This window comes from Eumetopias jubatus, unplaced genomic scaffold, assembly GCF_037043125.1.
Source record: "Eumetopias jubatus isolate StellerSeaLion01/CBP00866 unplaced genomic scaffold, mEumJub1_p1.0 scaffold_1, whole genome shotgun sequence".
NCBI classification, from domain to species: domain Eukaryota; kingdom Metazoa; phylum Chordata; class Mammalia; order Carnivora; family Otariidae; genus Eumetopias; species Eumetopias jubatus.
Genome location: NW_028274807.1, coordinates 155,601,713 through 155,629,573, shown reverse-complemented (window position 1 = coordinate 155,629,573; position 27,861 = coordinate 155,601,713). Strand labels below are relative to the sequence as shown.

Sequence of the window (27,861 nt, the reverse complement as noted above, 5' to 3'; positions counted from 1 at the left end):
TGAGTTATAAATTCTTTCTATAAGTAATAATTAAAACAACTGGTGGAACTTAAGACCAATATAGGCCTAACAAAAGGGAACTGAAAATTCCTGCAAGGGCAGTTTTGTTTCTTGATAGAAGTAAGACTTTAATGGTGAAAGTCTACTGCCTACAATAGGTACATTGGACCCAGCTTTTCTAACAAGTTAAAAAAATATATGAAAGCAGTACCGAGACCATTCACAGACTATTCTATCATTCCATCAGTTTCCAGTTTTCAAAAATACATATTTGAAGGTCAGAAGTTCTGGGTTTGGCATCGAACACCAAGGTGAAGGCCCCTGCCAGGCCCAGGCAGGCTCTCCCTGGGCGTCCTCACTGGAGCAGGACAGTCCCTGATGGATCAGATCCCACAACAGTGTCGGTGCTGGTGGCCTGCTCCACTCCATGTTTGGCACTCACTTTGTCCTCAGGTAGCCCAGAGCTGCTTGTGTTCTTGTGTACCAGAACAGTCCCTTCCTTCATTTCTGCCAACACCTCTAGCCCCATCATCCTGAGATAATGAAGCCATTCATTCTTGGGCATAAAAGTCCAAATGGAAGGCTTTCCCTGCCATCCACATAACACAATGGGACACTGAAGAGTATCTGGTTTAGTAGGGTCTGACTTGTACATCAGGATGATGCTCCCCCTAGCCAAGTCCTTGGCTTGGCTATATGTCTCACTGATAAGTTTTCTTTAAAAATGGATTTTCCTGGGTCAATAGAATTTTAACATCTTCCATTGATACAGTGATCATTCTTGAATTAATAAATGGATACAATGTGTATATTCCCTCCTGTGCTAACTGAAAAGCACAATCAAATTTTCATCACTGTTATTCCAACACCAGACTTTTATCCCAGTGTTTATAACTTTCATCCTCTCACTATTATTCAGCAGCACATTCCTTATCTCCTTGGAGACTATGTAGAGTTGCCTTTTCTTCCCTTCCATAGTTTGAGCTAACAAATTCATTTTAGGAATGAAGGACCCAGTACACAGAATTTCTGGATAGGTGGAATTAATTCAGGAATTATACAGGAATAAATACAAATGGATCTTCTTTAAATTCTTCCAAATAACTTCATTTTATTAGATGGAGAAGGACCACACACTCCTTCTTTCTTATTTCCATTGTTCTCTAAATTTTTCAGTTCTTTCCATTATCTCTGTGTTGTTAATTCTGCTGCCTGGTTAACTTTCCAGCTCAGAAGTGTCTGTAGTTTTCCTTCTGTGGAATTTGCAGTGTTGGACCAGTTTCTCTGAGTACCACAGATTCCCCTCCAGCTTTGGTGGACATTTATGCCATGGCATTGAAGACTTTTTCTCTCATACAGCTACAAAGAACCCTCCAGTATTTTGATGATGTGGTAATATTCTAGGACACCACTCTAGGTGCATCCCCTGTAACTTTTCTGGGTCCTTTGGTGGGAACATGGTAGGCCAGATCTGGGTATGTCTGCTATGAGGACTATCATCCCACTCTGTAAGCCACTGTTCATCTTTCATCATTATCTTCCACTGTGTAATTCCAGGCATCCATTTTAGTCCTGGCAGTTCAGAAAACATATCAGCAAGCTCCAAAGCACCTTCACTTTTTTTTCCAGTAAAGATGCTATTACCACTTCATCTTCAATGGGGGTTTAGTGAACATATAGAAGACACCAACCTATCACCTTCCACTAGCTTCTCAGTGTCTTGCATTGCAATCCACAGCTATAAACCATGCAGCTGCAAGTTATATAAGGCCTTCCACTTTTTCCAGACATCACTGTTTTTTTCTCGTAGTGCCATCTCCACTGCAAGGGACATCACATAAAATGCAATTATAGAAAAAAAATCTCTTTCCTCCTATTTACATCTATTTTGAATCTAGATATGCCAAACACATCATAGTTAATCACCATGGATGCAGAGGCTGCTCAGCATTTTGGCCTGATGAATGAGCAGATAGCAACCCTTGTTGTCCTCATCATCATGACGACAAACACTTCAGGAAAAGGGACATTCATGTCAGCATGTAACATTTCAATTAATTGTGTGGTCTTTGATCCAGGTGCTAAATATATATCTAAGATCTATGGAGAGGGCGAGTATTAAGTAACAGTAATGGAATCATGCTAACGGCTTCTTGACAACTGTTATTTCCAGATTCAGTTTCACTAACTAGAAACTGGTGAAACTTTTTCAATTGTGGAGATCTTCTCAGATTTTTCCACTTAAATTTTTGTGCCAGGCCATTTCTTCAGAATACCAACTCAGGGGCTGTGGAACTTTAACTTTCTGACCTTCCACTTCAGGTTCTCCAATTTCTTGAAATACTTGTTCTTTAAGCAATAGTTTTTTGTGTGGCTTTTGTAACCAGTAATCTAAAGTGGCCAGGAGGGGCCCCCTGAGTGCTTCCATGACCTGGTCCCATTCGTCCTTGGGCATTCTTGAGCTCCTGGTAATAGTGCTGGAAGAGCTTGTTCTCCTTGACAATCTGGGGATACCTGCCTTCCCAGCACACTTCATTGTACTTCCTGCCATCTTGGCATCATCCTCTGTGCCCTGATGCTGCTGCCATCCCCATCCCTGTTGCTGCCACTGCTGCTGGAGCCACTGGTCAGCAACTCCCATGGCCCAGGTGGCTCCCCACACCCACACACACCTACCAGCCACCACTGGCTGGGGAGGATGTGATATTTTAATTATTATGTGTCTTGGTGTGGACTTCCTTGGATTCATCTTGTTTGGAGCTTTCTTTGCTTTCTGGACCTAGATATCTGTTTCCTTCCCCAGGTTAGGAAAGTTTCCAACTATTATTTCTTCAAATAAATTTTCTGGGGGGCACCTGGGTGGTTCAGTCGTTAAGTGTCTGCCTTCAGCTAAGGTTGTGATCCCAGGGTCCTGGGATCGAGCCCCCCATCAAGCTCCCTGCTCAGTGGGAAGCCTGCTTCTCCCTCTCCCACTCCCCCTGCTTGTGTTCCCTCTCTCACTGTGTTTCTCTCTGTCAAATAAATAAATAAAATCTTAAATACATACATACATACATACATACATAAATTTTCTGTTTCTCTTTCTCTCTTCCTTCTGGGACCCTTAAAATGTGAATGTTACTGTGCTCAATGTTGTCCCAAGAAGTCCCTTAAAGTATTCTCAGTTAAAAAAAAATTGGGGGGCTCACCTGGGTGGCTCAGTCAGTTAAGCATTTGACTCTTGATCTCAGCTCAGGTCTTAATCTCAGGGTTGTGAGTTCAAGCCCCGCACTGGGCTCCATGCTAGGTGTGGAGCCTACTTTAAAAAAAACAACAACAATTTTTTGCTTTTCAGCTTGGTTGCTTTCCACTGCCCGCTCTTTCTTTCTTCTTTCTTCTTTCTCTTTCTTTCGTTCTCTCTTTCTTCCTCTTTCTTTTTTCCTTCTTTCTTTTCAAATTTTCTTATTTATTTATTTTTTAAAGTTTTATTTATTTAAGTAATCTCTACACCCAGTGTGGAGCTCAAACTCATGACCCCAAGATCAAGAGTCACATGCTCATCCAGCTGAGCCAGTCAGATGCCCCCACTGCTCTGTCTTTTAGATTGTTAATCCATTCTTTTGTATCCTCTAATCTGCTGTTGAATCCCTCTAGTTCATTTTAGTTACTGTATTCTTCAGCTCTGATTGGTTCCTTTTTATATTTTCTCACACTTTGTTGAAGTTCTCACTGAATTCAGCCACACTTCTCTCAAGTCTGGTGAGCATTTTTAGGACCATTACTTTGAACTCTATCAAGTAGATTGCTTATCTACATTCTGTTTAGCTCTTTCTGAGGTTTGTCTTGTTCTTTAGTTTGAAATATACTTCTTTGTCTCCATTTTGTCTGGATGTTTGTTTCTATGTATTTGATAGTCTCCTGGTCTTGAAAGTAGTGGCCTCATGTAGAAGGTATCTTATGGGACCCAGTAGTCCAATTCCTCTTGCCACCAGAACAAGGTGTTTCAAGAGTGTCTACTGTATGGGCTGTATGTGCCTTCTTGTTGTGACTGCACTGTAACTGCTATGAGAATGCTGTTGGGTATGGTTGGCTTAGAAACCTAGCTGTAACTGCTGCAGGTGCACTGGTGAGTGGGGCTGGTTCCCTCACTGGGGCAGGAATCCCCCTGGAAGGGCATCAGATGTGGCCTAGTCTGTCTGCTGGGTTTGGTAGGGCAGTAGTCACTTTGGGGGAACACTGGTTCCCCACTGAGACTGCCTGCCAAATGTGGCAGGGAAGAAGCCACATTGGAGGGGTAACTTCTGGGACAGGTATGTTGGGTGAAGCAGGTCTACAAGGGAATACTAATACTAAGGTTGAACAGTACTAGTAAAGTAAATGGAAAGTATCAGAACTGGCTCCCACAAGTGTCCAGATAGTAAGGCTGAAGGAAAAAAAAATGGCAACTGCCAGCACTTCTACTTCCAGAGAAAGCTCCTTCAGATCCCTGCCCCTCTGGCACATGTCCTGAAGTTAGTCAGTAAATCTTCAGGTGTAACCAGGCTCTTTTCTTTTCTTTCTTTTTTTCCCCCTTAGAATGAGAGAGAGAGATAGAGAGAGAGCACAATTAGGAGCTCAGAGCCACAAGCAGAGGGAGGAACAGGCTCCCTGCTGAGCAGGGAGCCCAATGTGGGATCCAAGGACCCTGGGATCATGACTCAAGCCAAAGGCAGATGCTTAACTGACTGAGCCACCCAGGTGCCCCATCCAGGCTCTTTTCAAAACTGCTGCCTCTGTGCTGGAGTGATATAGAATGCTGCTCCTTTAAGAATGAAGACTTGGTTTCTTGTAGCCCTCTGGCTCTCCCTGAGTTAATGTCTGCCAATTTTTAAAAGCAGACATTATGGGGGCTTGTCTTTCTGGTTCAGGCCTCTAGGGCTGGGGGTGCCTCATGTGGTTCTTGATCCCCTCACTACTCAGGGAGGACTTCTGCACCTCTGATATCTCTCCTGTTTGTGGGTCACCATAATGGGGGTTTGTTTTCTGACCATGTCTCTGCCTCTCCTACCCTTCTTGATGTAGCTTTTTCTTTATGTCTTTAGCTGTGGATGATCTGTTCTGCCAGTCTTCAGGTTGTTTTCAGAGTGAATTGCATTATATGTAGTCATTGCCTCAATGTGTCCATGGAAGGAGGTGAGCTCAGGATCCTTCTACTCTGTCATTCTCCCTTGCTCTCTCCAGCTGGTGTCTTTTTTGAAAGATAGCCTCATTCTTTATGTGTAAGAAAGAGGCAGAACCTCTTTTGCCTCTGGCCATTTGCCTGCAAGTGATGCCAGAAATGACCACAGCTGTTGCAACATCAGAATTAGAGGTAGACTGAAAGCATTGGAGTGATTGAAAGGGGAGACCATAACCCGGCATTTATAATCCTAATCCAGGAGCTGCCCTGCCCATTTTGGATTATTTTATGTGAAAAAATGTTCTTGTTGTTGAAACCAGCTAAGTTCATTTTCTGTTACCTATATCTTTAGGTGTTGTTATTTGGGAAGGTTAAGTGAGGGTGAATTTCTGGCATTTTGGAAAGGCCCTGGGGCAACTTCAAAGGTTTAAAATGCAGAAGGCACAATCCAGTTGAGAAATACTCTCAGACAAAACTAGTGCATTCCCATGGCTGCTGGCCCCTCTTTCATTCCATGTCTGATTTCTAGGAGGCCTTAGGACCTCTCTGGTCAGTTCCATGGTGCTGTCTTTGATGGTCCTAAAAGTGCCTTCATTTCTCAGAGGAAATTGTTTTCCAAGCACTCTCGACTTACTGATGGTTTGTGTTTTCTGATTGTACAAGTTTCACATGTTAATAGCAGAAAACCAAAAGGATGCAAAAAAGAAATTACTTGTAATCTTAGCATTCAAATGTTTTGGTATATACACTGGGTTTATTTGTGTTTCTGATTCATTTTATTCCCATTTCAAAATTTGCTCCTCATGTTCTATATATAGTTTTTAGATTTACTTATTTATTTATTTGAGAGAGAGCATGTGTGGGAGTAGGGGAGGGGTAGAAGGAAAAGGAGAGAAGCAGCTCCCCACTGAGCACAGAGCCTAATGACCCTAAGATCATGACCTGAGCCAAAATCAAGAGTCAGACATTTAACTAACTGAGCCACCCAGGAACCCCTCCATATGTAGTTTTATGTCCCATTAACTGAACTAAAAATTGTAACATAAGGTTATTTTCCATATATCATTAAATATATTTTAAATCTTAATGATTGCACACCAATTTATTGCACAAATATGTAATAAATTACAAATTGGTTATATTTTACATGAGGATGCATTTATGACAATCTGGCATAATTTAAGCTTTGCATAATTCCGGACTCTTTTTTTCATAGTTATACTCAAGTGGTTTCTCTCCATATTAATAATAAACACCACTGACACTCAGCCCACCAGCTTTGGACCATGATCCTTGGACCTAAAAGTTGGAGGTAATTACATTATTTCAAAATTTGTTAACAAATGTTAGAACACCTATTATGCGCTGGCCACATGTCTAAGCTTTTGAGAATCTCTGACTCAGAATTAATATTCTAGTTGGAGACAAATAAACATGATCATATTTACCCATTTATCATGTTTATTACATCTGAAGTTGTTAAGAGGTATGGGGAAAAAGAAAACGGGCAGGGCAGGGAAGATTGGAAGTGCCAGCCTTTGAACTGTGGTGTGGAATCAGGAGTGGCTAGACATGCAGAGCATTGAGAGAACCTGATTAGCCTTTCCAGTCAAGCAAAATGCTTTGTTTCGTGACTGATATAAATCCATTGACTTGTGGGGATTTATCATAATGGCTGATCAAAGAGCCTGGTAAGAGAAGTGCTCTATATGATGAGCAGAAGGCAAGCTGGGGGCAAAGCACAAGCTAACATCCTGCAACCACCCCACCCCCCAAGGTGGGATATATGTGACATTCCTCTGGCACTCCTGGCTGCCCTAGAACAAAGGAAAGGGAAAAACAAGTGGTTAACTGATAGAGATCATAGTCATGCAGGATATGAGTCTCCATCAGTTTGCAACTGTCTTAATGATTTATAAGACAAAAGCAATCTCCAGAAACCTATAGACTCAATTTCCTGGAGCCCTAACATCACCCTCCCCTCCATAAGATAGAAAATCTTATATAATCAGTCACTCCTCACAACCCTAGTGCAGCTCTTTCTGCCCACAGATCCTGTCCCTATACTTTAATAAAAGAATCTTTTGCACTAAAGACATCTCAAATTCTTTCTTGACCATTGGCTCTGAACCCCACCACTTCAAACCACATCATATAGATGTTTCCTTAATCAGGATATGCTATCTATCCAAGGAAGTCATATCCTTATCACTCCCAAAGCACCAAGTCTTACAAAATGAGCAAATGAGGGAATGGTTTCATTGTCCAGTCCTCACTTCTGTAGCATTTTGCTGAGTCCAAATTAAAGAACATTATTCCTGAAGTGTTCTAAGTAGTGTACTTGTGTTCTCACACAAACTCCCATTTTTTCAGGTGAATAAACTGAAGTGTAAAGGAAGAGAGTGATTTATCTGAAGCCATTGAATGCCCTTCCTGATCCCCTTTGCAGGCTCCTTCTCCTATATTCAACCTCTAATTATCTGCAGTTGTCAGGGTTTGGTCCTGGGTCTTCCTCTGGCCTCCAACCTCTCTCTTCCCTGGATTTCAATATTATGTAATTGCTAACTACTCCTAAATTTTATCTCTACCTTTGACTTCTCTTCTGAGGCTTTCTCCCATGCAACATTTTCACTTAGTTGTCAATAGGCAGAACTCTTGATTTTTCTCCCCTCTTCTTCTCCCTTAGTCTTTCCAATCTCAACAGATGGCTCCACTCTCCATCCACTTCCTATATCCAAAAATCAGTTGTCCTTCTACACTCCATTTGTTAAGAAGCAGAGAAATCTTTCAAAGATTTAAAAGGCACACAGATTAGATATGAAGAAATAAAACTGTCCCTATTTGCAGATGATGTTTTTCTGTGTAAAAAATCCCAAGGTATCTGTAAAAGTCCCAGAACTAATAAGTGATTTTAGCAAGGCTGCATGGTATAAGAGAAACATACAAAAATCAATTGCATTTCTATATACTAACAACAAACATGTGGAAACTAAAATTAAAAATAATACCATTTACAATCACTCCAAAGCAAATGAAATATTTAGCTATTAACTGAAAAACAGTACAGAATCTGTATGCTGAATATCAGAAAATGCTGATGCACAAAATCAGAGATCTAAATAAATGGAGAGACATATTGTGTTCATGGATTAGAAGACCCAACATAATAAAGATACCAGTTCTGCCCAAATTTCTCTATATGTTTAATGCAATTCCTATCAAGACTCCAGAAAGGTTTTATTATTTTTTTGCAGTCATACACAAACTTATTCTAAAAATTTCCATGAAGAGACAAAGAAGCTAAAACAGATAAAAACACTATGCCAAAGAAGAATAAAGTGAAAAGAATCAATCTTGACTTCAAGATTTATTATATAGCTACAGTAATCAAGACAGTGTGGTATTGTGGAGGGATAGATACTTAGATCATTGGAACACAATACTGAGTACAGAAATCAACACACGATTTTTGACAAAGGTACAAAAGCAACTTACTGGAGGGATAGAGAGAGCACCAACAGATGGAGCTGGAATAGATGCACTTCTGTAGGCAAAAACCAAAAATCCCAAACCAACCTAAATCTGTCAACTTACGAAAAACAAAACAAAACAAAACCCTCAAAATGGATTACAAGCTTAAGTGTAAAACAAAAAATTATAAAACTTTTAGAAAAAAAAGTAGAAAATCTTTAGGACTTAGAGCTAAAGAATTGGCACCAAAAGCCCAACTTATTTTTTTTTAAGTTAAATTCAATTTAGTTAACATATAGTGTATTATTAGGTTCAGGGGTAGAATTTAGTCATTCATCAGTTGCATATAACACCCAGTGCTCATTACATCAATTGCCCTCCTTAATGCCCATCACCCAATTACCCCATCCTCCCGACCACCTCCCCTCCAACAACCCTCAGTTTGTTCTCTATAGTTAAGAATCTCATGGTTTGCCTCCCTCTCTATTTTCCTCTTATTTTATTTTTCCTTCCCTACCCCTATGTTCATCTGTTTTGTTTCTTAAATTCCACATATGAGTGAAATCATACGGTATTTGTCTTTCTCTGACTGACTTATTTTGCTTAGCATAACACCCTCTAGTTCTATCCACATCATTGCAAATGGCAAGATTTCATTCTTTTTGATGGCTGAGTAATATTCCATTGTATATATAGACATTACATTGTGTATATATATAATATATATGTGTGTGTGTGTGTGTATATATACACACCACACCTTCTTTATCCATTTATCTGTCGATGAACATCTAGGCTCTTTCCATATTTGGGCTATTGTGGACGTTACTGCTATAAACATTGGGGTACATGTGCCCCTTCAACTCATTATTTTAGTATTCTTTGGATAAACACCTAGTAGTTCAATTGCTGAGTTGTAGGGTAGTTCTATTTTTAACTCAAAAGCCCAACTTATAAAAAGAAAAACTGATAAATCAGACCTCATTAAAATTAAAAACTTTGCTTTGTGAAAGGCCTTGTTAAAAGAATGAAAATACAAACTATAGACTGGAAGAAAATATTTTCAAAGCACATATATGACAAAAGATTTGTATATAGAATACATAAATCACTTTCAAAAGTTAACAGTAAGAAAACAATCCAAATAGACATTGGGCAAAAGACATGAACAGACATTTCACCAAAGAGGATAAGCAGATGGCATATAAGCCCATGAAAAGATGTCCAACATCATTAGCTGCTTAGAAAATGCAAATTAAATCCACAATACCTATCAGAATAGCTAACACCATATACCTATCAGAATAGCTAAAAATAGTGATAACACCAAATGCTGGTGAAGATGTAGAAAAACTGGATTATTCATACATGCTGGTAGGGATTTAAAATGGTACAGCTACTCTGGGAAAAAGTTTGGAAGTTTCACATAAAATTAAACATGAAACTACCTTAGAGCTTAATAATTACACACTTGGGCATTTATCTCAGAGAAAGGAAGACTTGTGTCACATAGAAACCTGAACATAGAAAAACCTATTCATAGCAACTTTATCTGTAAAAGCCAAAAACTAGAAATGGCCCAAATTTCATTCAGTAGGTAAATGGATATCCAATTGTGGTACATTTATAACATGGATTACTATTTGGCAATAAAAAGGAACGTATATTGGTACAAACAACAACTTGGATGAATCCTGAGAGCATTATGCTGAATAAAAACAGCCAATCTTAAAAAAAATTGCATACTTTATGTTTCCATTCATATAACATTCTTGAAATAATAATGTTATAGATATGGTAAAGAGATTATAGGTTGCCAAGGGTTTAGGTGAGGAAGGGGGATACATGTGGCTATAAAAGGGTAGTATAAGAGAACTCTGTGCTGATTTGTATATTGATTGTGATGGTGGTTACATGAATCTACACACGTGGCAAAACTGCATAAAATTATATATACACATACACAAATAAATACATGTAAAACTGGTAAAATCTGAATAAATTCTGTTTATTCTACCAATGCCAATATCCTGGTTTTGAAATTGTGCTAGAGTTATGCCAGATTTTTCCATTGGGTAAAATTGAGTGAAAGGTACATGGAACTTGTATTTCTTTGCAACATTCTGGGAATCTATAATTATTTCAAAATAAAAAGTTAACAAACAATAATATGAAATATAGGTAGGGTTATAACACTCTTCTGTTTATAACCCCTTCAGTATTTTTCCATTGCTCTCAAGAATAATTTCTCACATGGCTTGCAAAGCCGGTATGAGCTAGCCACTGTCCATTTCTCCCCCTTGCTTACTATTTTCCTGTCACATAAGCCACCTGTCAAATCTTAGACCATGGTAACAGCTCTTTCCAGCCACAGGACCTTGTTTTTTCCTGTCCTGTTTGCATATATCCTTTATATGTTTTTCTCTCTTTTTAATGGATTTCAACTTAAATATCATCTCTTAGGAAAGGCCTTCCCTGACCATTGTATTTCTTATGGCACTATGATGTTAATTTCATTCATTGTGCTTACTACAATTTGGATTATTTATCTTTTCATTGACTTTTTATCTTCTCTCCAATTAGACTGCAAGTTCCTCAAGAGCTGGAAATTTTCTTGTCTTGTTTTCTGTTGCATTCTGGCATCTGGCATTCTGCCCAGCACATAGTTTCAGCTAAATGAGTGAGTAAATCTATGAATTAATGGCAAAGTTGGGATGAACACAATGGTCTGCTATCTGTCACTGCAACACACCTTCTACAGCCCTTTCTGCCTTACTCCTTACCGGATAAAAGCACTGGCAGCAACTTGCATTTCCCCAAAACTTAGTGACTTGAAACAGCACAAACTTAACTATCTTACCGCTGTGGAGGTCAGCAGTCCAAAATGAATGCTACTGGGCTAAAATTCATGTGCCAGCAGGACTATGTTCCTTTCTCAAGGCTCTAGAGAAGAATCCATTTTATCGCCTTTTCCAGATTCTAGAGGTAGTCTGCATTCCTTGCTCATGGCCTCTCGCATCTTCAAAGTCAGCAATGGCTGGTCAAGTCTTTCACAGCAATCACTAATACTTTGTCTTCTGCCTCCCTCTTCCACATTTAGGGATCCTTGTCATTACATTGGTTCAGGATCATCAACCTATTTTAAGGTGAGCCTAATTCTACCTGCTACCTTAATTCTTAATTCTTCATTGCCATATAACATAAAACATAACACAACATAACAACATATTCACAGGTTCTCTGGATTAGGATGTAGACACATTGGAAGGCCATTATTCTGCCTGCCATACCATTAGACTCCAACTTCCATAAAAAAAGTGACTCCTCTGTTCATAGCTGGACCCAGAGTCTGACATCTAGTATCACTCAATAAATTATTAAAACAAACTTAACTAACATAACCTATGGATAGTATCAGTGTCTAGTACATAGCAGATACACTTACCTTTACCCACTAAAGGTCTTTTTTTCCAGCCCAGCTCTACCCAACATAGTCAGTATGTTCTTCGAGGCTTTGCTTAAAGCTACTTCTTGCATAAACCAAAGTCTTCCTTTTTATTTCTAAGGGTACAATTATGGGTTTTTATGACATATGTTTACTAGCCTGTTAACTTTACTAGGTTCTGAACAGCCTGGATAGTGATGGTCTCATTCATTTCTTAGTTCTCCATAGTTGCTAGCATGTGGTGAGCTCTTACAGAGTTAAGAGTAAAGGGAGTAACACAAGGGAAAGATCAGAGCAAGACAGCGATTGGGGAGTGTAAGAATCAAAAAGAAACTTCTTTCAGTCTTTCATTTCCTCCCATTAAGAAGAATCTCCATTGCAAAGTGGCTAGGGTGCTGGGCATTGGTGAACACATTTGTAGTAAGATATTAGAATCAGATTCTTCCTCCCTCATTCCTCTGTGGGAACATTCAGTTCCCATGAATGCCATCAATCCCAGAACCTGCAGCCCATCTGACATGTATCTCTGCTGAGAGTGAAAGCAACCTTTTTTAGTTTTAATTCCATGATAGCTCTGCCTCCTGATCTGGCCACTTACTTTGTGATCTCTCCAGTGTTTTGGGGAATATATCACTCTCCTTTGCCGCCCTGTTGCCTCCACCATCCTCTTGGTACATGGAGGGCTGCCCCTTGCCTGTTGAAGGTCATGCCTGAAAGCCTATGTCTTGACTGAATAGCTTTTCCTTTCCAGAAAGTGCAGAAGGTGACTTCCATGCACTTAAAAAAGTGGGTGTGCTTTTATTTTTCTTTTTTCTTCAAAGATACTTTAAACTCTTTGGTCAACATTTTTCATCATTTTCCTTTCAGATACCCAAGGTCAAGTGCTATTTTTAGCCATTGTTCTCCCCACTGGGGTTCTCCTCAGAGCATCCCAGCTACTGCGGCTGTACTTTCATAAGCTTCTTCAAGGGATAGTACACAGGTATCCGCATCTCATCTCTTTCCCCTTTAAGTAGGTTAAATCTTCTACAGATAACTTGCTTATTGAATGTCTAGTTATTCTTGAATAATAACTTGAGTAAGGATAATTGATTGGAAGTAGAAGAAAAGCCCATAACTGTGATTGCTTTAAGAGAGAATATTCTTTACCAAGTGTTCTCTTGAGTAGAGCACTGGATGTGTTTGAAAGAAGTACTTTTTTAAGCCACTGGGAAGCAGGTGAGACCCTGGGGGAACAGGGTGAGCATAAAATGGTTAGTGAAAGAAAAGAGAAGATATTTGTGGGTTGAGAGAAGGGGGAAGTGGAAATGAATGAAAAAGGGAGATGGGGAGAGAGAGGGGGAGGGAGAGAAAATAGCCAGCAAGGTGGCTGAAGGCCATGTATTTCAAGATGGGACCCCTTCCCACAATCCCTCAAATCCTTGGTGAAGTATAGCAAAAGCACAAGATATCTGACATGAGTAAATTCTTATAGGAACTGGTGAGGCCAGGTTGGTGCAATGCAAACTTGGAACAACCTAATGCTGCCAGGTTGAAAGCTATGAGATGTATGAAGATGTAAACCACAGGAATTCATAGAAATTGTAGAAAGAGCAAAATTAAAACCAGAATTAGAAATTCCCTGGTTGGTTCTAGGTCCATAAGTGAGAAATATTGTTTAAAAACAGTTACACTTCAGTGTGCAGCAATAGCTGACTTGTACAACCTTCCTTCTGATATCATACTTCAGGGCGCGTGGGTGGCTCAGTTGGTTAAGTGACTGCCTTCGGCTCAGGTCATGATCCTGGAGTTCCGGGATCGAGTCCTGCATCGGGCTCCCTGCTCAGCAGGGAGTTTGCTTCTCCCTCTGACCCTACCCCCCTCTCATGTGCTCTCTCTCTCTCAAATAAATAAATAAAATCTTAAAAAAAAAAAGATATCATACTTCAAGACCCAGCTCTGTCCCTACTCTACAAAAAGCCTTCTCTCCTACAGCTCATGTTCTAAGTGGTGTCCCTGTCCTCTAAAATTCTACCTTTATCACCTTTGGTACACAGTTCAGTGCTTAAAGTTAACATCTTGTGTTAGTACAAAGAAATTAAGAAACACAAAGCCTTCAGTGACCTTCTGGAAGTGTTATAGAGAAGAGACATTATGAATGGGTCAGAGGGATGCAAAAGAGTGAGAACAACAGATAATTGTCCTTGCTGATAGTGGCATCTGGGGACAGCAATGGCTACACTATAATTAGTGGTGATCAGAGTCCAGTGTAATTCACAGTATCCAAAGCTGGATAATGGTGCTTTGAGGTAGTCACTAGGGGCTTGAATTTGGGCATTATTTGAGGCTACACAATTATTTGAGGTTTCTCATCCTCCTTGGCATTCTTTTTGTTTTTTAAATTTTTTATTTAAATTGAATTTAGTTAACATATAGTGTATTATTAGGTTCAGGGGTAGAATTTAGTCGTTCATCAGTTGCATATAACACCCAGTGCTCATTACATCAATCGCCCTCTTTAATGCCCATCACCCAATTACCCCATCCTCCCAACCACCTCCCCTCCAACAACCCTCAGTTTGCTCTCTATAGTTAAGAGTCTCATGGTTTGCCTCCCTCTCTATTTTCCTCTTATTTTATTTTTCCTTCCCTGCCCCTATGTTCATCTGTTTTGTTTCTTAAATTCCACATATGAGTGAGTGAAATCATATGGTATTTGTCTTTCTCTGACTGACTTATTTTGCTTAGCATAACACCCTCTAGTTCTATCCACATTGTTGCAAATGGCAAGATTTAATTCTTTTTGATGGTTGAGTAATATTCCATTGTATATATACAGCACATCTTCTTTATCCATTTATCTGTCAATGCACATCTGAGTTCTTTCCATATTCTGGCTACCGTGGATATTGCTGCTATAAACATTGGAGCACATGTGCCCCTTCGAATCATTATTTTTGTATCCTTTGGATGAAAACCTAATAGTGCAATCGCTAGGTTGTAGGGTTGCTCTAGTTTTAACTTTTTGAGGAAACTCCATGCTCTTTTCCAGAGTGGCTGCACCAGTTTACATTCCCACCAACAGTGTAAAAGGGTTCCCCTTTCTCCACATCCTCACCAACATCTGTTGCTTCCTGAGTGGTTAATTTTAGCCATTCTGACAGGTGTGAGGTGGTATCTCATTGTGGTTTTGATTTGCAGTTCCCTGATGCTGAATGATGTTGAGCATTTTTTCATGTGTCTGTTAGTCATTTGTATGTCTTCTTTGGAGAAATGTCTGTTCATGTCTTCTGCCTGTGTTCTCATCCAGGATTTTGATGGTTTCTTGTCTTGCATTTAGGTCTTTCATCCATTTTGAGTTTATTTTTGTGTATGGTGTAAGAAAGTGGTCCATTTTCTGGGACACCTGAGTGGCTCAGTCAGTTAAGTATCTGTCTTCAGCTCAGGTCATGATCAGTGTCCTGGGATCGAGTCGCCAATTGGGCTCCTTGCTCAGCAGGGAGCCTGCTTCTCCCTCTGCCTGTAGCTCCCCCTGCTTGTGCTCTCTCTCTCTCTGGCAAATTAAAAAAAAAAAAAGAAAAGAAAGTGGTCTGTTTTCCTTCTGCATGTGGCTGTCCAATTTTCCCAACACCATTTGTTGAAGAGACTGTCTTTTCCATTGGATATTCTTTCCTGCTTTGTCAAAGATTAGTTGACCATAAAGTTGTGGGTCCATTTCTGGGTTCTCTATTCTGTTGATCTATGTATCTGTTTTGTGCCAGTACCATACTGTCTTGATGACTACAACTTTGTAATACAGCTCAAAGTCCAGACTGTGATGCCTCCAACTATGGTTTTCTTTTTCAACATTCCTTTGGCTATTCAGGATTTTTCTGGTTCCATAGAAATTTTAGGATTGTTTATTCCAGCTCCGTGAAAAACGTTGATGGTATTTTGATAGGAATTGCATTGAATGTGTAGATTGCTTTGGGTAGCATAGACATTTTAACAATATTTTTCTTCCAGTCCATGAGCATGGATTTTCCATTTCTTTGTGTCTTCTTCAATTTCTTTCATAAGTGTTCTATAGTTTTCAGAGTACAGATCTTTTACCTCTTTGGTTAGGTTTATTCCTAGGTATCTTATGGTTTTTGGTGCAATTGTAAATGGGATCGATTCCTTGATTTCTCTTTCTGCTGCTTCATTATTAGTGTATAGAAATGCAACCGACTTCTGTGCATTGATTTTATATCCTGCAACTTTGCTGAATTCCTCTATCAGTTCTAGAAGTTTTTTGGTGGAATCTTTTGGGTTTCCTACATAGAATATCATGTCACCTGTGAAGATTGAAAATTTGATTTCTTCTTTGCTGATTCGGATGCCTTTTATTTCTTTTTGTTGTCTGATTGCTGAGGCTAGAACTTCCAGTAGTATGTTGAACAACAGTGGTGAGAGTAACAACCCTGCCATGTTCCTGATCTTAGGGGAAAAGCTCTGTTTTTCCCTGAGGAGGATATTTGCTATAGATTTTTTTGTATATGGCTTTTATGATATTGAGGTATGTTCCCTCTATCCCTACACTGTGGAGGGTTTTTATCAAGAAAGGATGCTGTATTTTGTCAAATGCTTTTTCTGCATCTATTGAGAGGATCATATGGTTCTTATCCTTTCTTTTACTGATATGGTGTATCATGTTGATTGATTTGTGGATGTTGAACTATGCCTGCTGCCCAGGAATAAATCTCACTTGGTCATGGTGAATAATCCTTTTAATGTACTGTTGGATCCAATTAGCTAGTATCTTGTTGAGAATTTTTCATCCATGTTCATCAGGAATATTGGTCTGCAATTCTCCTTTTTGGTGGGTCTTTGTCTGGTTTGGGGACCAAGGTAATGCTGGACTCACAGAATGAATTTGGATGTTTTCCTTCCATTTCGATTTTTTGGGACAGTTTCAGAAGAATAGGTATTAATTTTTATCCTCCTTGGCATCTGCTTAAATCAGCTAGATTTAAGTTAAAATAAACAGATTTTATTGCTTTCACTGAATAACCCACCTATATATTTATTTTAAACACGGCTGTAATGAAAATCCTTGAATACAGTTGACCCCTTATCTACAGGTGATACATCCCAAAACTCCTAGTGGATGCCCGAAATTGCAAATAGTACCTAAACTTTTACTATGCTTTTTCCTATACATACATACATACCTATTATAAGTTTAATTTATAAATTAGGCACAGTAGATCAACAATAATAAAAAAGAACAATTATAACAATATACTGTAATTAAAGGTATGTAATGTGGTTTCTCTCTCTCAAAATATCTTGTTGTACTTCTTGTGATGATATGAGATGATAAAATGCTTACCTGATGAGACGAAGTGAGGTGAATGATATAGGCATTGTGATGTAGTGTTAGGCTACTACTGGCCTTCTGACAATATGTCCCAAGGATGATCATCATCAGCTTCTTGACCCTGGTTGACTGTGAATAAGTGTAACCATAGAAAGCAACACTGTGGATAAGGGGGGACTACTGTAACAATTTTCAGTACACCACTTTATTTCCTTAGGATAAATTCCTAAACCTGGTTTTCAGTTTCTGAATAAGATAGAATAAGCTCCCACCCATTACTCTGACTGTATATGACTACGAAAATTGAACAGAGTGCATGAGATAGCTATCTGAGGACTTTGAAAAGTAAATAATAGCAGGCTGACGGGAAAAACCCAGAAACAAAAGTACCATCAATTTGGTAGGGAGTTTACTTTTTTTTTTTCTCCTGCAGTATCTCCCAGTCAGACTCAATGTAGCCAGAAACTCAGAAGTGAGCACTGTGGCACAGAAGAGCTCCAGGAGAATACTTTAGTTTTGTTGTTGTTGTTGTTTCTTTTTTTTTTTTAAGATTTTATTTATTTATTTGACAGAGAGAGACACAGAGAGAGAGGGAACACAAGCGGGGGAGTGGGAGTGGGAGAGGGAGAAGCAGGCCTCCCACTGAGCAGGGAGCCTGATGTGGGGCTCAAACCCTGGGATCCTGACCTGAGCCGAAGGCAGAAACTTAATGACTGAGCCACCCAGGCACCCCTATCTTAATTTTTCTTGCTTGAGGAGTTGGAAAGCTAACTCCTAACACACACACACACACACACACACAGGTGGGAGGGGAGAGAAAGGCAGAAATCGCCCTTGATTTAATCTTCCATTTTTTTCTCTCACACCCCAGCCCCCAGGTAATCCTGTCAAGAGGGAGCAGTAGTTGATTTTGATACGAATATGGTGGGTCCAATCCCTGTTGATTTTTAATCTCTATCTTCCTAGCATTTGGCCTGAATTCAGACCCAGTCATGGAAGTGTGTAGCTGAGTAGGAGAAATACAGTCCCAATTTTCTGGCCAGAAGACTGAAAAGGAGAGATCTAAGAAATCAAAAAGTACTAGGGAGACTACAGAGATGGAAGAGCTTAGAAAAGCAACTGTTAATGAACACAGCTATTATAAACCATTGTTTATGAGCTCCAGGGCTCTCTTCTGAGCCATGAATTGTACATGATATCATAAGTAGCAGTTGACAGTTAAAGTAATGGATAGATCACCTGGATAGAGTACACTGACAGTGCTGGGTTCCAGACTGAGTGATACACAGCCATGACAGACATGAAGAGCATTGCGAAGATTTGACAACTGAACTGATACTGAATACATAGCCTTCAGGTTGAAACTTTCAGCCTAAACCCAATCAGATCCATTTCCTGCTAAAACAAAAACAACACTTTCCATGGGATTTAAACAAGATTCAGAGTATCAAAACATAATACTTAAAATGTCAGGATACAGTCCAAAATTATTTAGCATATGAAGAACCACAAAAATTTCAACTTGCATGGAAAAGGACAATCAACAGATGCTAATGCATAGAAACAAAAATGACAGAATTATCTGACAAAGACTTTAAGTCAGCAGTTATAAAATTACTCAAGCAATTGTGAATACTTTGAAAGAAATGCTAAAAATAGAAAGTCTCAGCAAAGAAATAGAGTACATAGGAAGAATTAGGTATAAATTTTATAACAGAAAATTACAGCAACCAAAGTAAAAAATTCTCTGGATAGACTCAATAGCAAATAGAGGGAGGAGAGGCTCAATGAACTTGGGCTAGATTCTATTGATCTATGTCAATCTGAAAAACAGAAAAAAGATTGGGAAAAAAATGAACAAACCTCAGGAACCTAAATAAAATAAATAAATAATAAAAAATAAAATAAATAAAATAAAATAAAAATAGGTCCAACAGAAAGATATTAATGAAATTGGAAAAGAAAAACAACATAAATCAATGAGACCAAAGGCTAGTATTTCAAAAAGATTAATACAATTAACAAGCATTTAACAGGACTGAAAAGCAAAGAGAAAAGACACAAATTACCAGTATTAGTTAGTAAGTAGCAGAAGGCAAGCTGAGGACAAAGCACAAGCTGACACCCTGCAACCTCAGGGTGTCCCATCCACTGCTGGGTGGGATATGTGTGACATTCTTCCAGGAAGCTTCCAACTGTCTTTGTGTTAATACCTTGCTAGAGGGCAAAACAACCTTAATTTGACAAACCAAGGCCTCCAGTATCTTGTAAGTCCTCTTTAGCACGTGAAAGTTGTTTTGAAAACCTTTCTTTCCCTTACCTCCCTGAACTCCCAAGTATATAATCAGTCACCCCTCACAATCCTGGTGCAGCAGCTCTTTCTACCCATAAGTCCTGTCCCCATGCTTTAATAAAACCATCACTTTGCACCAAAGACATCTCAAGAATTCTTTCTTGGTCATCAGCTCCAGACCTCACCCCACCAAACCTCACCTATATTCCAAAACCACATCCTTAGGAATGAATGAAAAAAGGGGATATCACTGCAGACTTCACAGGCTTTAAAAGGACTACTACCAACTGCTCTAAACATGTATTGAAGAATTTAGATGAAATGTACCAATTCCTCAAAATCCACAAACTATCAAACCTCACCTAAGATAAAATAGAGAACCTGTACTGTCCTATAGCTATTTAAGAAATTGAGCTTGTAGTTAAAATCCTTCCAAAAAATAAATCATCAGACTCAGATGGTTTTATGGGCAAATTCAACCAAATACCAATTCTGAACACTCTTTCAGAAAATAAAAGAGAAGGAAATATTTCCCAGCATTTTATAAGTCCAGCATTACCTCGATACCAAAACTGGACAAAGATAGTACAAAAATGAAAGTACAGGGTGCCTGGGTGGCTCAGTTGGTTCAGCGACTGCCTTCGGCTCGGGTCATGATCCTGGAGTCCCGGGATCGAGTCCCGCATCGGGCTCCCTGCTCAGCAGGGAGTCTGCTTCTCCCTCTGACCCCCCCCATGTACTCTCTCTATCTCATTCTGTCTCTCAAATAAATAAATAAATAAAAATTTAAAATAAAAATGAAAGTACATACTAACATTGTTCATGAAAGTCGATATAAAAATGCTCAAGAAAATATTAGCAAATTATGAAAGGCAATATATAAAAAGGATAATACACTGTAACCAAGTGGGGTTTGGTTTGGGAATGCAAGCTGATTCGATATTCAGAAATTGGTCCAGGTAATTCACTATTAGTAGTCTAAAGAAAAAACACCCCATATGATCATATCAATAGATGCAGGAAAGACATTTGACAAATTCCAAGAGCCATTCTGATGAGAACAAAAGCAAGAAAAATGTAGAAAAAATTAAATTTCCTTACTTTGCAACCCAGTGATAAGTATCTGAGACATACAGAGTGTGTGGATATTCCTCAAGGAACTCAGGGCTGCCTTAATGTTGATGTTTTGCTAGAGACTAAAGGCAACCTTAGCTTGACAATAGCCAGACCTCCAAGATCCTCTAAGTCTTCTTTAACATATGGAAATCCCTTTAGAGACTTCTATTATCTCTACCTCCACCCGACTTAAAAAGTATATAATCATTTGCTCCACACAATCACAGTGCTGCTCTTTCTGCCCATGGGTCGTATCCCTGTGCCATAATAAAGGCACTTTTTTTGCACCAAAAATGCCTCTCAAGAATTCTTGACCATTCACTCAGTGGCCCCATATCACATTCCTTTTTTTTTTTAAGATTTTATTTATTTATTCGACAGAGAGAGACACAGAGAGAGAGGGAACACGAGCAGGGGGAGTGGGAGAGGGAGAAGCAGGCTTCCCACAGAGCAGGGAGCCCGATGCGGGGCTCGATCCTAGGACCCTGGGATCATGACCTGAGCCACCCAGGTGCCCCCCCATATCACATTCCTGAAAAAATTCTCAACAAACTAAGAACAGAACGTACGATATTGGGATTTATAATATGATATGTATTAGGTCCTTGTTCCTAGCAGACCTCCTAAAACCCTTGGAATTTCCTGTGATAAGAGCAAAAAAGGTGTCTCATTATGTTAATGAATGACTTTTGCAAAGCACCTAAGGATAGGGGTTGTTGCCCAGAGAATCAACAGTGTGATTAGAAGATTGGTACTTTTAGGGATGCCTGGGAAGTTCAGTCAGTTAATTGTCTGACTTTGGCTCAGATCATGATCTCAAGGTCCTGGGTTGAAAACCGGTGGTGATCCCCACCTCGATCCTCCTGCTGATCTCCATGGCAGGGCCCACATGGGGCTCCCAGCTCAGCAGGGAGTCTGCTTCTCCCTCTGCCCCTCCCCCAGTTTGTGCTCTCTCTCTGTCTCTCAAATAAATAAAAATCTTAAAAAAAAAAGGGGGGATTGGAACTTTCGGCCCCTACTCCCCCCCCCACACACATACCTCCTGGGGAGATAGTCCAGAAATTCAGTTCAATCATCAATGGTTTAATGATTTAATCAACATGCCTATGTAATTGATGTAGTTTTGGAATGTAGGTGAGGTTTGGTGGGGTGAGGTCCGGAGCCAATGACCAAGAAAGTTGAGACGTCTTTGGTGCAAAGTGATGGTTTTATTAAAGCATGGGGACAGGACTTGTGAGCAGAAAGAGCTGATGCACCAGGATTGTGAGGGGTGACTGATTATATACTTGGGAGTTGGGGAAGGTAAGGAAAAAAGAAGGTGTCCAAAAGGACTTTCATATGCTAAAGAAGACCTTCAGGGTACTGGAGGCTTTACTATTATCAAGCTAAGGTTGTTTTTCCCTCTAGCAAACCATTAACATTAAGATAGTTGGAAGTTTCCTGGAGGAATGCCACACATATCCCACGGGGGGTGGGGGGTAGGTTGCAGGGTGTCCTCTTGTGATTTATCCTCAACTAGCCTTTTGCTCCATCATCAAAATGAAGTTTCGTAAAACCCCAAAAGGGTTGGGTTTAGAGAACTAATAAGTTGTTGACTATGTGGTGGGTTCTGAGAGAGTGGCATGCCTGGAGAGGACATGGAAGCTTCACATCCCTTCCCACATACCCGGCCTTACACATCTCTTCCATCTGGCTGTTCTGGAGTTAGATCCTTTTATAATAAATTGATAATCTAGTAAACTGTTTCTCTGAGTTCTGAGCTGCTCTCGCAAATTAGTCAAACCTGAGGAGGAGTTTGTTGCAACTTCCAATCTGTAGCCAGCTGGTCAGATGCACAGGTGATAACCAGGTGATAACCTGGTTTTGTGATTTGGGTCTGAAGTGGGAAGGGGAGCAGTCTTGTGGGACTGAGCCCATGGGATATGATTCTATCTCCAGATAGACAGTGTCAGAATTGAGTTGAAATGTAAGATGCCCAGCTGGTGTCAGAGAATTGCTTAGTGGTGTAGAATACACACACATCAGAACTGGGTGCAGAATTGTAGAAGAGAATCTCCTCAACCTGATATAAGGATACAGGTGCCTACAAAAAAATCTACAGCTAACATCTTGTTGGTAAAAGGCAGAATAATTTCCTTCTAGCATTAGGAACAAGACAAGGATGTCTACTCACCACTGCTATTCAACATGACACTGGAAGCCTTAGCTAATGGAATTGGGAAAAAAGAAACAACTACAAAAACTAAAAAATCATACAGATTGCAAAGGAAGAAATCAAATGATCCTCTTTCATAGACAACATGATTTTCCATGTAGAAAATCTCAAGGAATCATTAAAATAATCTCCTAGAACTAATAAGTGAGATAAGCAAGTTTATAGGATACAAGGTCAATATACAAAAACTAGTCATATTTCTATACACTAATAATGTACAGTGGAGATTTAATATCAGTCAAATTCCCAGCAGGGTTTTTTGGTAAATAGAGACAAAACTATCCTAAATTTTATGGAAAACAAATAAATTGGAATAGCTGAAACAATTTTGAAAAAGAAGAATAGTTTGAAAAACTAGACTACTTGATTTTAAGACTTACAGTAATCAAGAGAATATGACATTGATGAAGAGATAGACACATCAATCAAAGAAACATAGATTAGAGACCACAGAAATAGATTCACACAAATATGCCCAACTGATTTTTTACAAGGACCCAAAATAATTCATTGGGGGAAAGGATAGTTTTTTCAACAAATAGTGTTGGAAGAATTGAACATCCACAGGCAAGAAAAAAAAAATAAACCTTGACCTACACCTTACTCTTTGTACAAAAGTTAACTGAAATAATAAATATCCAAATGTAAAACATTAAACTATAAAACTTTTAGAATAAAACATAGGACACAGTCTTAATGACTTAAACTTAGGTAGAGTTCTTAGACATGAAACCAAAGCATGATCCATAAGGAAAATATTGATAAATTGTACTTCACTAAAATTTAAAATTCTGGTCTCCAAATAACACTGTTGAAAGAATGAAACAGAAGCTACAGACTGGTAGAAAATATTTACAAATCATATACCTGACAAAGGAATTATAAAGAACTCTCAAACTCAACAATAAAAAAAAAATTTTAAAAATGAGAAAAGACATGAACAGACATTTCACTGATGATAATATACAGGTGGCAAATAAGCACATGAAAAGATATTTAACACAATTGATCACAAGATAAACGTACTTTAAAACCATGACGAGACTGATGAGGGAGCAGAAGGCTAGCTAAGGACAAAGCACAAGCTGATATCCAGCAAACTGCCTCCCTCCCCCACTCCTGGGTGGGATATATGTGACATTCTTCCAGGAAGCTCCCAACTCTCTTAATGTTAATGCTTTGCTAGAGGAAAAAACAACCTTAACTTGATAATGGCAAGACCTCCTATCTTGTAGGTCTCCTTTAGCGCATGAAAGTTGTTTTGAAACCTCCCTTTTCCTTACCTCCCCCAATTCCCAAGTATATAATCAGTCTCCCCTCACAATCCTGGTGCAGCTGTTCTTTCTGCCCACAGATCCTGTCCCTGTGCCTTAATAAAACCACCTTTTTGCACCAAAGATGTCTCAAGAATTCTTTCTTGGCTGTCGGCTTGGAACCCTAATGTTCTTTCCTACATCAAGATAACACTATACATCTATGAGAAGATGAAAACAAGTAATATAATTCTGAGTATTATAAGAATGTGGAGCAATTGAAACTCTTTGGGAATGTAAACTCTGGTGGGAATGTAAATCTTGAAAATAGTTTGGCTATTTGTAATAAAACAGTTTCTTAAATAGTTAACCATTACTGTATGACTCAGCAATCCACTAGTGTTATCTAGAGAATTGAAGACCTGTGTTCACAAAATACCTGTACACAAATGTTTGTGGCAGCTCTGTTCATAATTGCCAAAAACCAAAATACCATTTAACTAGTAAATGGATAAATAAACTACAGTACATGTATACAATAGAATACACTGCCAGCAATAAAAAGAAACAAACTATTGATAAACACAACTTAGATGAGCCTAAAATGCATTTGTGTTGAGTAAAAGAAGATTGCGTACTGTGATCCCAGTTATAGGACATTCTTGAAAAGATAAACTATAGGGATTGAAAAACAAATCAGTGGTTGCCAGGAATTATGGTGGGAAGAGGGTGACTATAAAGGAACAGCACCAGAGGTTTTTAATGTATACTTACCCTATTGGTGGTTACCTAAATCTACATATGTATAAAATTTTTGAACTTATACACCCCACAAATTTCCTAAACATGGATCTTTTGAGGGTCAAAGTACATATATATATTTAGTCTTTTTTTTTTTTAAGATTTTATTTATTTGAGAGAGAGAGAGCGTGAACTGGGTGAGGGGCAGAGCTGAGCAGGGAGCCCGATCCGGGGCTCGATCCTGGGACTCTGGGATCATGACCCTCGTGAGCCGAAGGCACACTCTTAATCAACTGAGCCACCTAGGCGCCCCTATATTTAATCTTTTGAAACATATTCCCATATTGGTTTTCAGAAGTGTTGCAATAATTTGCAACCCAATCAGCAGCACCTAAGAGTGCCTGTGCTCCTGCACCCTCACTCACCATCACCAGGACTTAACATTCTTTATCATCCTTTCCAATTTAATGGGGATAAATGATGTTAGGTGAGCTTTTTAAAAGAGGCGGGGGACAGGAAGAGGGAGGTTGTGTGAGTGTGTGTGTGTAGCAATCAATCATTCAGCCCTAGTTTGTTTTGAGTTGCGTGTATCCATCTCAGGCCATATTGTTAAGTGCTTTTTATATTATGAAATTCCTGTGCTTGTTCCTAAATAGGTATGGAATAAATCTGGTCAGTGTTGTTCTATATTCAGGAATCAGGTAGATGATTTCTGCTGCTGGACATTTTGAGCTGTGAATGGGGAATAAAGGGCCCTATCAGGAACTCCTAAAATGTGTTATTCTTTCTCTTAGATAACTTTGTGTCTCACTGTGGCTGCCACAAAAATGCCATGTTATTAGGCCCTTGAAAACATAAGATATAACTAATAGAAATGTCCAGGTGAAGGTAGGACTTGTTTCCTATGCAAAAGATCACATGAATAAGTGCCACAAGTAATCACTTGGGACCCCCAGGCAAAAATTTTAAGAAGAACCTTTGTAAGCAGGCCTTGTCAACACTCTACCCATGTTCTCTTGGATTCAAGTACCGTTTTTATGCATGTGGTCCCCCAGTGTACTTTCACTCCCAATGGCTAGCACCTGCCCACAGGCTGCTGGACCCTCTCTGCACATGGATAGCTGGTAGTGCCAGGGAATTTTTTTTTGGGAACAACAACAACAAAAATTATATTTATCAATAAAATGATTAGAGCTTTTAAAATGGAATGTACTTGTTCTGGTGGCTAGTGAGCCTGATAGAAATAGGAAGAGATTATCAGGGGTCTGTGAGTGTGTGTGTGTTGGGGGGAATGCCTAGTTTTATCAAGAAAAGTTGACATACATCAGTGTATCCTTCAGCCAAATGGTCCACATAGGGTGATGGTCATGCTTCAGAAGTGCAAATTGCTGAAGTTCATACCCCACTGGCCAGAATCTAGCTATATGGCCACATCTAACTAGAATGGTAGCTGGCTGGGTAGGTATGTGTCCAGTTTATAACTGTGGTTCCATCATTGTGAGGGAGAAGGGAGGGCAGTCCTTGGGAAGGCTACTAGCCTCTGCCACAGATATACTTTTGTGTTATCCATAGCTCTAGAGAGAGGAAAGATGGGCACCTGACTTGGTCATGTTTTCTGTTCTGGTTCTAGCTTATTCTCTTTTTGCCTCATCCCCATACAGACCCAGGTGGCAAATGATGAGCTCACCTGTGGAATAGTTCATCTTTAAATAAGTAGGTCCCTTCCAGAAGTCTAGAGAATTTACCTGAGGTTCATGTTTCACTTCAAAGTATAACATGTACCTTCTATATGGAGATCTCAAAACCTTGGATATAATGGTTTTGGTTGGGATAACACGAGTGGTAATTTTTTTTAAAGGATGAGCTCTTAGGAGAAATCAGTAAGGGAGTGTGGGGAAAGAGGTGATAAAGGAGAAGCAGTCCAGAGAAAGGCAATTTCAGGCAAAGTCACCACCTTGACTTGATCCCACAGAGGAGCTCTGGGACCTAAGTTATGCTTGGACTGGAGGCCAGGGAGCCGAGCCTCCATACCCTTGCATTAGTCAGGCTTTGGCTCAGTTGCCTCAGGGATGAAAGCCTGGTGCCGGCAGGCAAAACTGCACCCATAGCTCCAGCAGTCTTTCCAAGAGAGTTATAGGTACAAGCATTGAGAAGCTCATGGAGGGGCAAACAGAACCAGTGAAAGGGATCTGAGGGAATCTGGGAAGAGCTCGAACAGTGTCTGCTACAGGAGAAGTTTATCATTGAGCGGAGTAGCTGCTCTTCTGGTACTGCCTTCTTGGAAGGAGCGGCCTTCCAGCATCATGGGGATGGGGCTCAAGCTTTGTGGCAGTTCCTAGATAGTCTTTTTAGCCCCAGATCAGGCTCTTTCCTCTGGACCCTTCTTGCTTACTTGGATGGAGTAAGTTGGGATGGATTCTTGAAAACCTGAGATCTGCAGGTTACAGGGAATGGATTACTTCATTCTCTTCCTCAGAGACAAAGCAAATGTCATGACAATGGAGCTTCCAACCCAGGCATATCCCACCAAACGAAGCGGGTGGTTGCTGCAGCTTAAGTGATTCTCCCATGTGGCCGTTTCTAGGTACATCTTTTTAAATTGGTTGTGCTTAAATTAGCAGCGCTTTACTGTTAATATTCCTCTCTCGAAGCAGCCAGCACAGTTTCAATCAGGAGCCTGATTAATATGCAAAAAATGATTTGTTTTGATTTCAGTCTGGTGTTTTTTTTTTTTCTTTGCCAGGCAACTTCTTTATCAAATTCCTCCTTTTTTAAGGGATGAGAAGAAATGTATTTTCTTAAAGTCAGAGGGCATGTTTTCCTTGAAATTGGAGGTGGGAGGCCTCTCTGGGACCTGGTCTGAAATCTCA

General features: G+C 39.6%; 1 pseudogene; it reads right to left on the bottom strand.

Moving 5' to 3' along the window:
* Positions 1-355: 355 nt before the first annotated feature.
* LOC114212258 (RNA cytosine C(5)-methyltransferase NSUN2 pseudogene) lies at positions 356-11,420 on the bottom strand (annotated as a pseudogene).
* Between the last annotated feature and the right edge of the window lie 16,441 nt (positions 11,421-27,861).